This window comes from Scyliorhinus canicula, chromosome 12 (genome assembly GCF_902713615.1).
Source record: "Scyliorhinus canicula chromosome 12, sScyCan1.1, whole genome shotgun sequence".
NCBI lineage: Eukaryota > Metazoa > Chordata > Chondrichthyes > Carcharhiniformes > Scyliorhinidae > Scyliorhinus > Scyliorhinus canicula.
In genome coordinates, this window is record NC_052157.1 from 61,904,990 (window position 1) to 61,922,085 (window position 17,096).

A 17,096-nucleotide genomic window follows, 5' to 3' on the forward strand; every position below is an offset into this window, starting at 1 on the left:
TTGACAACACTGAGGACCTACTAGCGGTGGATTATTACTCAAAGCCTTTTGAGTCTGTGTTACTGAGAAATGATTGGAAGAACATCACTGTAATAAATCATTTGAAATCAATTGTTGCTCGTCATGGCACACCTTAAGTGTTGGACATAGACATAGAATTTACAGTGCAGAAAGAGGCCATGAGTGTTAATCTCAGATAAAAGTCTACAATTCTCAGGAGCTGAATTTAGCACACGAAGACAAGTCCAAATACCTGCAATCTACCGGAATGGTGGAACGACCTTAAAAAACCTGTTGAGGAAAGCAAAGGTGGACGGTGTTATGTTCTAGTGCAGAGATAATCACTGAGTCGGTGAACCAAAGAACATCTAGATCTAGACTATTCAAATTTATTAATGTACAACAAATTGTGGGTTGGAAACTAACGCTAACAAACTGGAACAACACAAACGCAACTAACCACGTTGAATTCTCCTCCAGACTCCCCCTACGTTACAATGTCACATGGTATTACTTACCTGACACCTAGTAGTCGGAGGCCAAACATATCTACATGTACAATTGTTTATGCATATCACGGCGGACGGGGCGGACCCCTACTTGGCCCCTGCTGGATTTCAGGAATACTCCGTTAGGGGGCATTGGATCATCTCCAGCACAGCTCCTGATGGGGAGAAAACTAAGAATTGAGCTCCCAACTGCACCCCAACTGCTATTTCCAGAGTCAGTGAGCTGCAATGTGCAGGACCTGCTCGAACTGAGACAGCACGAGCAGAAACAGCACATTGATCGAGGAGCCTTACCTGTCTGACCTGAACATGGAAGTGACAGTGAGGACTCAGCAGAAGGGGATCTGAAATCCTGCTGTTGCCACAGGAATCACAGGAGAAACATGTTTTTCATAGTGCAGACTCCAAATGGATGCAAGTGCTGGAGAAACCGGAAAGAAGATCCCAAGTCTTTCGAAATCATCCGTTGTCATTCAGAACATCCAGCAGGGAGAGCTGTGAGATAAACAAACGTACAGAGAAACATAGATGAGTAAATGACAAAACAGACTGTTCAAATAGAATGCAAGAGAATAGATAAGAGAACTTGGGCGGGATTCTCCCCTAACGGGCGGGGCGGGCCATACGGGTGCCGAGGAGTGGCATGAACCACTCCGGCATCAGGCCGCCCGGAAGGTGCGGAATCCTCCGCACCTTCAGGGGCTAGGCCGGCGCCGGTGGGGTTGGCGGCGCGTCACCTCCGCCAACCAGCGCCGAAGGGTCTCCGCCGGCTGGCGCAAGTTGGCGCATGCACAGGAGCGCCAGCGTGTACTGGAATCATCCCAGTGCATGCACAGGGGGGGGGGTTCTTCTCTGGGCCGGCCATGGCGGACTGTTACACCAGCCGGCGCGGAGGGAAAGGGTGCCCCCACGACACAGGCCCTGTGAGGGTGACTGAAACCTAACAGCCGGCAGTGTGCATGCTCCCAACCCTGCACCACATGCCAGCACCCGTACCGACCGCCATGGCTGGATGCCCTGACCACCAGCTGCTCACCCCTTGTATTGCCTGTGTCCAACTGCCTAACACTGTGCTTTCTGCCCCTCTCCCCAGGAGAAGGTGGCACATAGCTGTAGGGAGCGAGAACACCAGATGGGGACTGCCAGACCTGTGGCCCCTCACCGCTGTAGAGTGGTGGGCACAGGACGGGGCCGGTGGGCCCGGAGGAGAGGGCAGTTCCCGAGGCGGAGGACAGCATCGGGCAACAATGTTGGGCCCCCCTGGGTTGCAGTTTTCCGTGGCATGACCCACCCCCCCTCACCCCCCACCACACACACACACACACAGCTCCATGTTTCATGTCTTGTGTTTTGCAGGATCTCCTGATTTGATTGGGTAGCACGGTAGCATGGTGGTTAGCATAAATGCTTCACAGCTCCAGGGTCCCAGGTTCGGTTCCCGGCTGGGTCACTGTCTGTGCGGAGTCTGCACGTCCTCCCCGTGTGTGTGTGGGTTTCCTCCGGGTGCTCCGGTTTCCTCCCACAGTCCAAAGATGTGCGGGTTAGGTGGATTGGCCATGCTAAATTGCCCGTAGTGTCCTAAAAAGTAAGGTTAAGGGGGGGGTGGGTGGGGGGTTGTTGGGTTACGGGTATAGGGTGGATACGTGGGTTTGAGTAGGGTGATCATGGCTCGGCACAACATCGAGGGCCAAAGGGCCTGTTATGTGCTGTACTGTTCTGTGTTCTGTGATTTGATTTAATTAATTATTGTCACATATATTAGTATACAGTGAAAAGTATTGTTTCTTGCATGCTGTGCAAACAATGCATAGGGAAGGAAGGAGAAACTGCAGAATATAATGTTTCAGTTATAGCGAGGTGTAGAGAAAAGATCAACTTAATACGAGGTAGTTCCATTCAAAAGTCTGGTGGCAGACTTGAGTGGTTGGTACGTGACCTCAAACTTTGGTATCTTTATCCTGACGGAAGAAGGTGGAAGAGAGTATGTCCGGGGTGTGTGGGGTCCTTAATTATGCTGGCTGCCTTTTGAGGCAGCTGTTCTTGAAAATACAGAAAAATGTGTCATTTGAATCATGGAAGTCTGGCAATATCTGGTTTGAGAGGATACAGGGAAAGATCCCACAAAAGTTTCATAGCAGCTTCAAAGAGCAGGGTTGTAAAATGCTGATTCTTGCTCACAAGCAGGCTTATCAAACACACAGGTTTCATGTGGTAAGCTAAAACAATAGCTCACACCTTCATGGAATGTAACTATCTCAGGAAGCATCTGAAAAAGCATGGGTGAGAGTTTCAATTGCATTAAGTGACGAATGTTTAAAACAGGCAAGTCTTTCAAGTCATAACCAAGTTAAATTTTAGCATACAGCTAAAAGCAAAGTTTCACACCTTAATTGAAATAAACTCTCTTAGTAAACAGCTGGAAAGGATGGAAGATGCCCAGTCAAATTTGGTGTCAATTTTAAAGTGTAAAATTCTACGAACATCAAGTCAATTAAAAGAAATTGGAGACGACCTGTCTACGAGAAACATCATTTAAGTCAAAATCAAAGGCAAAGTTATGAGCTGGGGACAATTGGAAAATTAAACGATTCGAAATCACAGAAATAAAAGTTAACTATTGAAACCAAAGCATTTTTTAATCAGATCTGAGAGGAGACGATATGCCCAAAATGAATAATTAGTTGTAGTAAGATGTTTACATCAAAGATACTTTTAAACTATCAAAGTGAAACAAGCCCATTTACAATAAAGTCGTTAAAACTTAATAACTCTCAGAAAGAGAATATAAACCCAGGGAGCAGCAGCAGGAGAGGACAGAGGAAACCAGCAACAGGAGAGAAGGGGAGGAGAACTCAGAGAGAGAGAGAGAGAGAGAGAGAGAGCTCAGTCATGGGAAAGACAAGGCAAGCAGCCGAGTTTAAACAGCTATACATCTAAGGAAGGCTAGAATTTAAACAGGAGTCAGAGTCAGCTTAGAGATAGCGAGCAGAGTTAGCTCTTATAGCTCAGTACATGGATCAACAAGACACAGCAACAGAGCTAACCAGCGAATACATCCCAAGAAGACCAGAATTTAAAGAAGATTGAGTGTCGTGGGCCTGAAGGTCTGTACAACCAACCAGCAGCATCCAGAAGCAAGATCTTTTTTCCTTTCTGTAAAGAAAGTGTTTGCAGCTTTTAAAAGAAAAAATATAATAATAAAAATAACTTAACCTGAAAAAATGGTTATTAGCTTACTTCACTTCCTTAATAACGCAGGACCCAGGACATCAATGCTATTAAGGGGTAAGTAGGTAAAATTCTTCGGTGAAGGTATGGGTTATACCGGGGGATAACTTGAAAAGATAGTTTGACCTGAATAGCACCCACAGAAGCCTGCATTGGAGTCAGGGAGTGAGAATCCCTGTTCACCATTTAGAATATCAACCTTTTTTTTTGGTATAGGGGGAATTCTAAGAATAGTGGTGAGTTTTAACTTCACAGTGGTAATTATAGATCGGGTTAATGGATGGGAGGCTGGTTTGCGTGATGGACTGGGCTACATTCACAACCTTTTGTAGTTTCCTGTGGTCTTGGGCAGAGCAGGTTCCATACCAAGCTCTGATACAACCAGAAAGAAAGCTTTCTCTGGTGCATCTGTAGAAGTTGGTGAGGGTCGTGGTGACATTCCAAATTTCTTTAGTCTTCTGAGAAAGTAAGAGTCGTTGATGGGCTTTCTTAACTATAGTGTTGGAAGGACAGGCTGTTGGTGATCTGTACATCTAAAAACTTGAAGCTCTTGACCCTTTCGACTGAGTTCCCATTGATGTAGACAGGGGCATGTTCTCAGCAAATTTGAAAATCGAGTTGGAGGGGAATATGGCCACACAGTCACAGGTGTATAAAGAGTATAGTAGGGGGCTGAGGACACAGCCTTGTGGGGCACCGATGTTGAGGATGATCGTGGAGGAGGTGTTTGCCTATCTTTACTGATTGTGGCCTGTGGGTTAGAAAGTTCAGGATCCGGTCGCAGAGAGAGGAACCAAGGCCACGGAGTTTGGAGATGTGTTTCTTAGGAATGACGGTGTTGAAGGCTGAACTGTAGTCGATAAATAGGAGTCTGACATAGGTGTCTTTGTTATCTAGGTGTTCCAGAGTAGAGTGCAGAGCCATGGAGATGGCGTCTACTGTGGACATGTTGCAGTGGCAGGCGAACTGTACTGGATCAAGGCAATCCAGGAGGCTGGAGTTGATTCGGGCCATGACTAACCTTTCAAAGCACTTCATGATGATGGATGTGAGAGCCACTGGATGATAGTCATTAAGGCACGATGCTTGACTTTTTTTTGGTACAAGGATGATGGTCGTCTTCTTGAAGCAGATCGGGAACTCAGATTGTTGTAAAGAGAGGTTGAAGATGTCTGCAAATACCCCCGGCAGCTGATCCACGCAAGACCTGAGTGCTTGTCTGGGTACCCACCCGGGCCAGTGGCTTTCCGTGGGTTGACCTTCGAGAAGGCTGCTCGGACGTCCGCAGTGGTGATCTCAGATACAAGTTCATCTGCGGCTTCTGGGGTGGAGGGCTCGCTCTCACTGACCTTTAGTCAAAGCGGGCATAGAATGCATTGAGCTCATCGGGCATGGGTGCGATGGAGCTGACAATTTTACATGCCTTCATCTTGTAGCCCATTATGTCTTGCAGTCCTTGCCATAGACGGCAGGGATCCGTGTGGCTAGCCTGGGATTCGAGCTTGGTCCGGTACTGTCTTTTGGCAGCTTTGATGGATTTCTTTAGATCATATCTGGCTTTCTTGTAGAGGTCAGGGTCGCCTGACTCGAACCCCTCAGACCTAGACTTCAGCAAGCAGTGGATATCCCTGTTCATCCGGGGTTTCCAGTTGGGAAACATGCGGATTTGCTTCTTTGGCACACAGTCTTCTACACACTTACTAATGAAGTCAGTTACTGTAGTGGCGTACTCGTTCAGGCTGGTCGCAGACTTTTTAAATACTGTCCAGTCCACTGACTCCGTAGGAGAACATCTGATTCCTCAGACCAACATTGCATGACTTTCTTTGACGGATTCTCCCGCTTCAGTTTTTGCTTCTAAGCCGGGAGCAGGATCACAGCCTTGTGGTCAGATTTGCCAAAGTGTGGGCGAGCGATAGAGCGATAGGCATGTTTGATATTTGTGTATCAGTGGTCCCGGATGTTTGGGCCTCTGGTGGAACAGGTGACGTGTTGGTGGTAACTTGGTAGTACGCTCTTGAGCTTGGCCTGATTGAAGTCCCCAGCTACAATGAACAAGGCCTCGGGATGTTTCTTTTCAAGGCTATTTGTGGTGATGAATATTTCGTCCAGTGCGATTTTCACGTTCGCATGGGGTGGGATGTACACTGCCGTCAGGATAACGGAGCTGATCTCCCGCGGAAGGTAGTAGGGGCGGCATTTTAGCGTCAGGTATTCTAGATCCGGGGAGCAGAAACATGCCAGTGTTGCTACGTCTAGGCATCAGGAGGTGTTGATTAGGAGGCAGACCCCACCTCTCCTTGCCTTGCCTGAGGCCGCCGTACGGTCCATTTGGTGGACTGATAAGCCCTCTGGTTGTAGGGCACAGTCCGGCGAAGCAGGTGTGAGCCATGTCTCCGTGAAGCAGAGCACACATCAGTCCCTTAGTTCTCTTTGAAAAGTGAGTCTGGCTTTAAGTTTGTCTAGTTTGTTTTCTAGAGATTGGACATTAGCTAGGGGTAAGCTAGGCAGAGGGGCTTTGGGGCCGCGTTGTTTCACTCTCACCTGCAGGCCTGCACATTTTCCAAGCTTCCTGGAGTGACTGCTTCTTTTCGAGCTTGGGAGACGGTGAGAGTATGCAGTGTTAAGGGAATAGTTATGTCCAATGAGGTTATTCACTCTGGTTGGTGTGTGGATCGAGGATTTGTTGCATTGCTTGCGGTTCCTGCGTCAGTAGGTGGGCCTGCGCGATCGAGCGTTCCGGGTCGCTGTTGGGCTGCGGTTTGTCTTCACAGGTTGGTAGATGTCCAGACCATGCTCCGGAGTTGATGGGGTGAAGGCCGGTAAGTGGATGGTGTCTCTGGGATCACGGTTGCGGATGAGGCGATGACCGGGTCCGTGTGTTGGGGTCCTTTCCAGAGGACAGAGGATCTCTAGACCTGCAAGTAAATTTAAATGAGCAGTATTAGTGATTGTTAGGCTGTGGGAGTTGAGTTTTAAGAGTGTGGGGCGACTGTAGATTGGGGGGGGGGGGGAGTTGAAGGAGTGCTTGCTCTCCGGGTCAGAGGGGTTGAGAGCTGGGGCGGGGGGGGAGTGCCGCAGCTGCTGCGATGCTGGTCTGGTCGTTGGAGAGCAGCAGAGTGGAGGTCCCGGCTTCTGTGGTGTTTTCCAGGTCACTGGGAGCCTGCGGAGTGAAGGCCACAGCTTCTAGAGCATTTTCCTGGTCTCTGGCAGCCGGTGTCGGGGGATTCCCCAGGCCTGGGACTGCAGCCCCGGCAGCTGCTCACATGTGGTCGGCTGCTCCGAGTCGATTGCAGGTCGTCAGTTTCAGGTGTCTCCAGGGTCCTAAAGATCGCTACATCTGTAAGTAATTGAATAAGAACATTTTTAGAGAGTTTAAAAGAGTTAGAATTAAATTTTAGAAGCATAGATTGAGAGTGAAAGATAGAATTAGAGGGCATGCTGGGCACAGCTTGCAAGAAGTCGCCTGGCTCCAGAGCCATCTTGTTACCATCCTGCTTCTTCTGGAGGTCTGTGAAGTCTTTGTTGAAGGATGTGAGGTATGCCTCGAAGCAGCTTAGCCAGTGTTCAGACGTTTCTGTAGCGTAAGCTGCCTGTGGGTCCAGCTCCAAGTGATCAGGCTTGAGCGATGAGTTCATCTTTAGGAATTTAGTGTATTAAATTGATACACCATCAATAACACACGAAGAGTGATGAACGTAACGGAGGCTTTAATACACTAAACAGCAAGCCTCCTGCCTCTGGAACCGAACTGGGTCAGGGGCGGAGACTTGCCACCTTTATACATAAGCCCGTGGGGACGAGCCACAAGCGGAGCCAGCCTGGACAAGCCCAGCCATGCACAAGCATGCACAATACAATACATATAATGCAATAATGTGGTTTACCACAGCCACGGTGTCAGAGGGTGTGGAGGAGTGGGCCACTGTGTTACAGAGGGTGTGGAGGAGTGGGCCACTGTGTCAGTGGGTGTGGAGGAGTGGGCCACTGTGTCAGTGGGTGTGGAGGAGTGGGCCACTGTGTCAGTGGGTGTGGAGGAGTGGGCCACTGTGTCAGAGGGTGTGGAGGTGTGGGTCACAGTGTCAGAGGGTGTGGAGGAGTGGGCCACTGTGTTACAGAGGGTGTGGAGGAGTGGGCCACTGTGTCAGTGGGTGTGGAGGAGTGGGCCACTGTGTCAGAGGGTGTGGAGGTGTGGGTCACAGTGTCAGAGGGTGTGGAGGAGTGGGCCACTGTGTCAGAGGGTGTGGAGGTGTGGGTCACAGTGTCAGAGGGTGTGGAGGAGTGGGCCACTGTGTCACAGAGGGTGTGGAGGAGTGAGCCACGGGTGACAGGAAGGGTGTGGAGGAGTGAGTCACGGTGTCACAGAGGGTGTGGAGGAGTGAGTCACGGTCTCACAGAGGGTGTGGAGGAGTGAGTCACGGTGTCACAGAGGGTGTGGAGGAGTGGGTCACAGTGTCAGAGAGGGTGTGGAGGAGTGGGCCACGGGTGACACGGAGGGTGTGGAGGAGTGGGTCACTGTGTCAGAGAGGGTGTGGAGGAGAGAGTCACGGTGTCACAGAGGGTGTGGAGGAGTGGGTCACAGTGTCAGAGAGGGTGTGGAGGAGTGGGCCACGGGTGACACGGAGGGTGTGGAGGAGTGGGTCTCTGTGTCAGAGAGGGTGTGGAGGAGTGGGTCACAGTGTCACAGAGGGTGTGGAGGAGTGGGCCACGGGTGACACGGAGGGTGTGGAGGAGTGGGTCACTATGTCAGAGAGGGTGTGGAGGAGTGGGCCATGGGTGACACGGAGGGTGTGGAGGAGTGGGTCACTATGTCAGAGAGGGTGTGGAGGAGAGAGTCACGGTGTCACAGAGGGTGTGGAGGAGTGGGTCACTATGTCAGAGAGGGTGTGGAGGAGTGGGCCATGGGTGACACGGAGGGTATGGAGGAGTGGGTCACTATGTCAGAGAGGGTGTGGAGGAATGGGTCACGGTGGCAGAGAGGGTGTGGAGGAGTGGGCCACGGGTGACACGGAGGGTGTGGAGGAGTGGGTCACTGTGTCAGAGGGTGTGGAGGAGTGAGTCACTGTGTCAGAGGGTGTGGAGGAGTGAGTCACTGTGTCAGAGGGTGTGGAGGTGTGGGTCACAGTGTCAGAGGGTGTGGAGGAGTGGGCCACGGTGTCAGAAAGTGTGTGGAGGAGTGAGCCACAGTCTCACAGAGGGTGTGGTCCATGTGGAATGCTAACAGAGGTAAGGGGAAGGTATGTTTTGTGGTCCAGGAAGGGAAGAGAAGTATCAGAGATGAAAGGTGATAGACGGGTGGAAATTAGAAGAAAAATCAATGAATTTATCCAGGTCCAGATGAGAGAATGTAGATGCGCCAATACAGTCATCGATGGAACAAAAAAGAGTTGGGGGAGGGAGCCCGACCAAGACTGGAACAAGGAATGTTCCACATCGCCCACAAAAGGACAGGGGTAACTGGAGCCCATGTGGGTATCCATGGCCACATCTTTTTATTTGCAGGAAATGAGAATAGTTAAAGGAGAAATTATTCAGCAACAAAAGTTCAGCTAGGTGGAGGAGAGTGGTGATAGATAGGAATTGTTCAGGCCTCTGTCTCAGGAACAGGTGGATGTGGTGAACCACTGTGTGCACCTGTATTAGGGGATGTAAGGTAGGACCTGTACTACAGGTTCGCCGGTAGCCCCTGCCGGCTAGCTCCGCCCACAAGGAGCCGTATAAATATGCGTGTCCTTCTGATCAGCCATTTTGCCAGCTGCAGTAGGAGGCCACGCATCTGACAGCAATAAAGCCACAGCTGTACCAATCTGAGTCTTTCGTGCAATTGATCGTGCATCAATTTATTACAGTCAGATTTACTAAGAGATGGATATCAGAACCAAACCAGATTGCCTGCAGCTGGATCCTCACTCACCCGATGCCAGAAAGGACTTTAATCACTGGCTGGCTTGTTTTGAGGCCTACATCAACGCTGCGAGCCCAACGCCGACGGAAGCTCAGAAGATTCAGGCTTTATACTCAAGGTTGAGCTCCAACGTGTTCCCGTTGATCCATGACACCCCGAGTTACGTGGAAGCGATGTCACTCCTAAAAGAGAATTACGCACAGAAAGCAAACACGCTCTTCGCCAGGCACGTACTCGCCACTCGCGTTCAACTCCATGGTGAGTCTATCGAAGACTTCTGGCTGGCTCTAATCCCACTCGTACGGGACTGTGACTGTCAGGCCGTTATGGCCACTGAATATTCCAATCTCCTCATGCGCGACACATTTGTAACGGGGATTGCGCCAGACCCCATCCGACAACGACTGCTGGAAGGGGCCATACTCGACCTAACAGAGACGAAAGCTTTAACGCTCTCCATGAAAGCCGCATCTTGAAAAGTCCAGGCCTACCCCGCTTGCCGCGCAACCCACCCATCCTACCCCTCCTAGACCCCGCAAACGACCCCCTGCGGCTGGGGCCCTGCCAACTCAATACGCCTGCGCCACCCGCCAATCCGCGCACCCCGGGGGGTCCCCGCTGCTACTTCTATGGTCAGCAGAAGCACCCCCGCCAACACTGCCCGGCCCAAGTCGCCACTTGCAAGTCCTGCAGTAAAAAGGGCCACTTTGCAGCAGTGTGCCATGCCCGCGCTGTCACTGCTATTGCGCCCGCAATCAACCCTTCCCCCCTGCCGAACGCTGAATGGGCGCCACCTCTTCTCCTCCCGGGGCCACGTGCGGCCAGTGGGCGTCTCCATATTCTCCCCCCAGGTCCACGTGTGGCCAGTGGGCGCCGCAATCTTCTCCTCCCAGGGCCAGGTGCGACCAGTGGGCATCGCGATCCCCCCCCTCACTCCACGTGCGGCCCATGGGCATCGCCATCTTGCCTCACTCCTGCAACGTGCGCTCCATGGGCGCCCGCCATTTTGTTCCCTACAGGACCACCGGACGCCGCCATCTTGTCTCCCCCACGGGGCTGGAACGCCAGATCTATGTCGCCGACGCTCTACATCTGAAACCTCGGACGACCACCCGCAGCTCCCCTCGATGACACTGGGCCAGTCCCGTCCTCACAACCTGGCCACCGCTTCGATGACGGTGAAAATCAACGGCCACGTGACCTCTTGCCTGCTGGACTCCGGGAGCACCGAAAGCTTCATACACCCAGATACGGTAAGGCGCTGCTCCCTCACTGTCCATTCCGCCAACCAACGGATCTCCCTGGCCTCCTGATCCCACTATGTCCCGATCCGAGGGTTCTGCATGGTCAATCTCACTGTCCAGGGCGTAGAATTCAGCGGTTTCCGCCTCAATGTGCTCCCCAACCTCTGCGCTGCACTATTGCTGGGTCTGGATTTTCAGTGCAATCTCCAGAGCTTCACCCTCAAATTTGGCGGGCCCCTACCCCCACTCACCGTTTGCTGCCTCACGACCCTCAAGGTTGACCCCCCCTCCCTCTTTGCCAATCTAACTGCGGATTGCAAGCCCGCCGCCACCAGGAGCAGACGGTACAGCACCCAGGACAAGACCTTCATCAGGCCGGTAGGAGATTCACTCTCCTCACTGACCAACGGTCGGTAGCCTTCATGTTCAACAACACGCAGCGGGGCAAGATCAAAAATGATAAAATCTTGCAGTGGAGAATCGAGCTCTCCACCTGTAATTACGAGATTCTGTATCGCCCCGGCAAACTCGACGTGCCCCCCGCCGCCCTTTCCCGAGGTACATGTACCAGCGCACAAGTAGACCGACTCCGGGCCCTGCATGACAGCCTTTGTCACCCGGGGGTCACTCGACTGTACGTAAAAGCTTGCAATCGGCCCTACTCCATCGAGGAAGTACGGGCAGTCACCAGAGACTGCCAGGTCTGTGCGGAGTGCAAGCTGCACTTCTACCGGCCGGACCACGCGTGCCTGGTGAAAGCCTCCCGCCCCTTTGAACGCCTCAGCATGGATTTCAAAGGGCCCCTCCCCTCCACCAATCACAACACATATATCCTCAGTGTGGTCGATGAACTCCAGGTTCCCCTTCGCCATCCCATGCCCTGATATGACATCTGCCACCATCATCAAAGCCCTCAACACAATCTTCGCTCTGTTCGGTTTCCCCGACTACATCCACAACGACAGGGGATCCTCATTCATGAACGATGAGCTGCGTCAGTTCCTGCTCAGCAGGGGTATCGCCTCCAGCAGGACGACCAGCTACAACCCCTGGGGAAATGGACAGGTAGAGAGGGAGAACGGGATGGTTTGGAGGGCCGTCCAGTTGGCCCTATGGTCCAGAAACCTCCCAGCCTCTCGCTGGCAGGAGGCCCTTCCTGATGCACTACACTCCATCCGGTCACTACTGTGCACCGCCACAAATAACACACCCCATGAACGTGTTTTTACCTTCGCTAGGATGTCGCTCCCGACTTGGCTCGCAGCTCCAGGACTGGTCCTTCCACGTAGGCACGTCCGACTCCACAAGACGGACCCCTTGGTGGACAGGGTACACTTGCTCCACGCCAACCCCCAGTATCCTTAAGTGGAGTTCCCTGACGGCCGTCAAGATACTGTCTCCCTCAGGGACCTGGCTCCCTCAGGTTCCACTCCAACACACTCCCCCACCCACACGCCACCCTCCCCTCCCCCGGCGCTCCCAACATTAGCCCCACCAGGTCCATCCCTCCTTCCCCTGCTCATGCAAGAGGACGTGGAAGATTTTGGCACGCTCCCGGAGTCATCCGACAACTGACCAGCACCAACACCGCCAGCACCGACATCGGCGACACCAGCACCGCCAGCACCAACATCGCCGCCACCGTTACTTTGCTCCCAGCGAACCGTCAAAGCACCGGATCAACTGAACCTCTGATGGGCACAGGACCATCAAAATGGACATTTTTTTTCCCCCTCCCCACTGTAAATTATTTGCAAAACTGTATATAGTTCCCTATATACCCCCACTGGACTCATTTTTAACAGGGGGTGAATGTGGTGATCCGCTGTGTGCACCAGTATTAGGTGTTGTAAGGTAGGACCTGCACTACAGGTTCGCCGGTAGCCCCTGCCAGCTGGCTCCGCCCACAAGGAGCCGTATAAATATGCATGTCCTCCTTCTGATCTGCCATTTTGCCAGCTGCAGTAGGAGGCCACGCATCTGACAGCAATAAAGCCACAGCTGTACCAATCTGAGTCTTTCGTGCAATTGATCGTGCATCAGTGGAGGGCCCTCAGAATCTGCTGCTGGGGATGGAGGTATAGAGGGATTGGATATCCACAGTGAATAGGAGGCGGTTGGGACCAGGATTGCTGATATGACATAGGACAGCAGAGGAATCAGGAATGTAGGTGGGAAGAGACTGGACAAAGGGAGAGAGGATGTAGTCAAGATTGGAAGAAATTGGTTTGGTGGGGCAGGAACAGGCTGGCATGATGGGCCGAACAGGTCAACCCTGTTTGTGGATTTTGGGGAGGAGGTAGGAGCAGCTGTGCGGACTGGGGGACTAGGAGATTGGAAGTTGTGGAGGGAAGATCTCCAAAGGCAATGAGGTCAGTGACAGTCCTGGAAACAATGGCTTGTTGCTCAGTGATGGGGTCGTAGTCTTGCAGGAGGTAGATAGAGGTGTTCTGAGAATTGGCACTCAGCCTCTCCGAGAGAGAGGTCAGCACGTCAGACAACAGCAGCACCACCCTTGTCAGCGGGTTTGAACACAAGGCCAGGGTTGATTTGCAAGAATGAAGTGCAGCAAGTTCAGAGGAAGACAGGTTGGAGTGAGTTGAGGGGCAAAGAAATTGTGATGGCCAAGGTCGTGCTAAGATCAAGAGCAGGTAGGAGGCCAGAGGGTGGGGGGTCAGGGTAGAGGGAGCATATTGGAGGCGGGTGAAAAGATCCATTGAACGAGGGGAGGACTCCTGCCCAATGAAGTGAGGGCGGGAATGGAGGAATAAGAGTTAGCATTGTGCCAGGTCTGAAATTGGTTTAGGTGAAGATGTAAAGGGATGAAACTGAGTCCCTTTTCTGTGTTGAGAATGTCCTGCATTAGAGTGGGGAAGGCGGGAGGGTATAATGAATACATAGCAAGGGCTGGAATGAGAAGAAGGAATAGGGTCAGAGACACAGGAAGCTGTAGAGGGTTCCTGATGGGTGTTGGTATGTGTAAGTATCTGAATCTTGCATTCCTTAACACCTGGAAGGAAGGGAAAAAGCTTCTTATTAAGGTGTGAGATGAGACAAAGTATGAAATGGATATGGACAAGAAGAGCTTTGAGAGAGCCTGAGTCGGTGCTATCAGAGAGATAGCGAGTGTGTGCATACGGCGGCATAGTGAATCTCAGAATGGGTGGCATGGTAGCACTGTGGTTAGCACTGTTGCTTCACATCTCCAGAGTCCCAGGTTCGATTCCCGGCTTGGGTCACTGTCTGTGCAGAGTCTACACATTCGCCCGGCATAGTTTTTCCTCCGAATGCTCCGGTTTCCTCCCACAAGTCCCAAAAGACGCTGTTAGGTAATTTGGGCATTCTGAATTCCTCCCTCAGTGTATCTGAACAGGCGTCGGAATGTGGCGACTAGGGGCTTTTCACAGTAACTTCATTGCAGTGTTAATGTAAGCCTACTTGTGACAATAAAGATTATTGTTATTATAATTTGAAGGCTGCGAGAGCAGCAGTCCGAGGAGTGTTGTATATCCAAGAAGTACCTGGAATCTTGGGTGGATTCTCATAATAATAATAATAATAATAATAATAATAATAATAGTATTCATTAGTTCACAAGTATGTTCACATTAACAATGAAGTTACTGTGAAAATCCCTGAGTCGCCACACTCTGGCGCCTGTTCAGGTACACAGAGGGAGAATTCAGAATGCCCAATTCACCTAACGAGCACATCTTTCGGGACTTGTGGGGGGAAACCAGAGCGCCCGGAGGAAACCCACGCAGACACAGGGAGAACATGCAGATTCTGCACAAAGTGATCCAAGCCGGGAATCGAACCTGGGTCCCTGGAGCTGTGAAGCAACAGTGCTAACCACTGTGCTACTGTGTCGCCAGAAACATGAGTGATGGAACTTGAGTAGGAATCCACGTGGGGTGAGTCAGCGATGGAAACAGTCACTGAAGAACCTGTAGAATTCTCTCCCACAGAAGGTGGTGGAGGTCAAATCACCAAATATATTTAAGAAGATTTCGAGACTCTACAAGTGTAGAGGGGTATGGTGTTGAGACAGAGGATCTGCCATGATCATATTGAATGGCAGAGCAGGCTTGAGGTGCCAAATGGCCTGCTCCCCCTATGTTTCTGTGCACTGTCAGAGGGTCACAACTTTTTTCATTCTTCAATGGGATGTGGGCGACATTACATTTGTTCCCATCTATAATTGCCCTTTGAACTGTGTCTCGCTCAGTCGTTCCTGAGGGGCAGTTAAGAGCCACCCACACTGCTGTGGACCAGGAGTCACATGTATCCAGACCAGGTAAGGATGGCAGATTTCCCTCCCTGAAGGACATTAGTGAACCAGATGGGGTTTTTACAACAATCGATGATAGTTTCATGATCACTATTACTGAGGCTAGCTTTACAATTCTGGATTTATTAATTGAATTGAAATTTCACCAGCCACCGTGGTGGGATTGGAACCCGTGTCCCCAGAGTACCCCTGGATTGCTCGTCCAGTGGCAATAACACTGCACCACAGTGTGGAGGATGTCATGGGGATTGGGAAATGGAGAGAGGGCTGCAGGAAGCCGTGTTGGATTTGAAAAGTAGGAATGCAAATTTTACAATTGAGAAATTTCTGCATGGGGTTGCAATGTAGATCAGCAATCACGGCCAGGGGTGGTGAGTGAATGGTGTGCAGTGTGAATTGGGATAGAGACAAATTAATATCAGTTAGTGTGAAATTTGAAAATACATTCAGTCTTAACTGATAGGAGAGATGGGGAACTCATTGCCAGCTGAGGGCAGCAGGGAGACAAGGCTGTTCAATGTTGATCATCGCTGATTTTCCCAAGGTCCATGGTACCAGTGATGGTGTCCATGTTGCACTGTGACCTCAGACCGAAAACATTCAGGAATGGATGGGTTTCTGTTCCCTGAATATCGAGACTGGGCTTCTCAATGTGTAACATGTCAACAGCCCTTGTGTTGTACGTTGTCATGCTGTATCCCATCATTCAACACTCCCTCATCTCTTTAAAAACTGTATTCAAGTTATAGAGGAACAGGAGGAGGCCATTCAGCCCATTGAGCTGAATCCATCATAGAGTGGAATGATGGCTGATCTTCCAACTCAATTCCATTTCCTACATTATCCTTTCTGTCCAACAAACCCCATTGAGCTCAGTCTGGAATGTACTCAATATCGGAACATTCACATACTGAGCGCTGTTGCACGTTTTGGTATGTGGGCAAAACGCGTTTATTGGGGTGTATTAACTTCCAAGTGCTTAACACCACTAGGCTCTGTCTTATGTATTTATTCAGCTTAGGAGTCGCCAGTTGCCGTATAGACAACGTCACGAGTATTCCAAGGTCAAGTTCAAAGTAATAAAGACGATACACCGATTAGTAAGGTCCAAACGATAATATTTATTATACAGTAATAATAAATATTCATGCACACACTAAGAGACTAAGCTATGACTAAACTAAAGTAATCAGAATACTTATCTAACAGGAACAGGCAAGGTCAGGGAGCGAGGCCTTCGTCCTGGTCTTGGGCTGCAACCTTCAGCAAGCGTTCTGGTCACTGGGGGTTCTAGCGGGCTTAGTTCGCGTAGCGAGCGTCGTACTGGCACTTACGGTTCGGCGGCTGGTGCTCGACGGCTGGAGTCAGATTGGATCTTCAAGGTCTTGGTCAGAGCCGGAGCACGGAAAAGCAGACCGGACAACACGAGGTCCCTGTCTTTTATAGGGATCCCATTGTCCTTCCCTCTTCTTGGGCGGGCTTTACCTATTGGGTCAATTCCTCATCGATACTGTTTTAATTCCCCAATGCGAGGGGGTCTCCGTGATGGGGGGGGGCGTTTCTTATGCCCTTTTGTTTGGAGGTTTCTGGTGCCTCGATGTCTGGGCCTTGATTCAAATGTGTCCATTCAGAATCAAATGTATCTATTGTGTGGGTGTTCAGGTCTGATTGCCTCATTAGCATGCAAAGCGTTTTGCCATTTGCACCTAGCTAAGGTCTTCTCACCTGAGCCCAAACTGGTTTCTGCTGCTTGCAGAATGCAAAATGCTCTCTTTGCAGACTGCTGGTCTGGCTAGACTGTCTGTTTCCCAGCAGTCTTAGCGTTTAGCTTATTTTGTAGCTCAGCGTCCATTTTAGGTGGCTACAGCGCTACAAAGGGATTCACGGAGAATCTAACGGTGAGCTTATCACCATCGCAC

General features: G+C 51.0%; 1 long non-coding RNA gene across 1 annotated transcript; it reads right to left on the reverse strand.

Annotated features, from left to right (window-relative positions):
* Positions 1-364: 364 nt before the first annotated feature.
* On the reverse strand, positions 365-4,820 carry LOC119975261. The gene is made up of 2 exons (XR_005462699.1): positions 4,759-4,820; positions 365-1,004 (listed from the first exon to the last, which is right to left on the reverse strand). It is a non-coding gene; the product is annotated as an uncharacterized LOC119975261 (long non-coding RNA).
* Between the last annotated feature and the right edge of the window lie 12,276 nt (positions 4,821-17,096).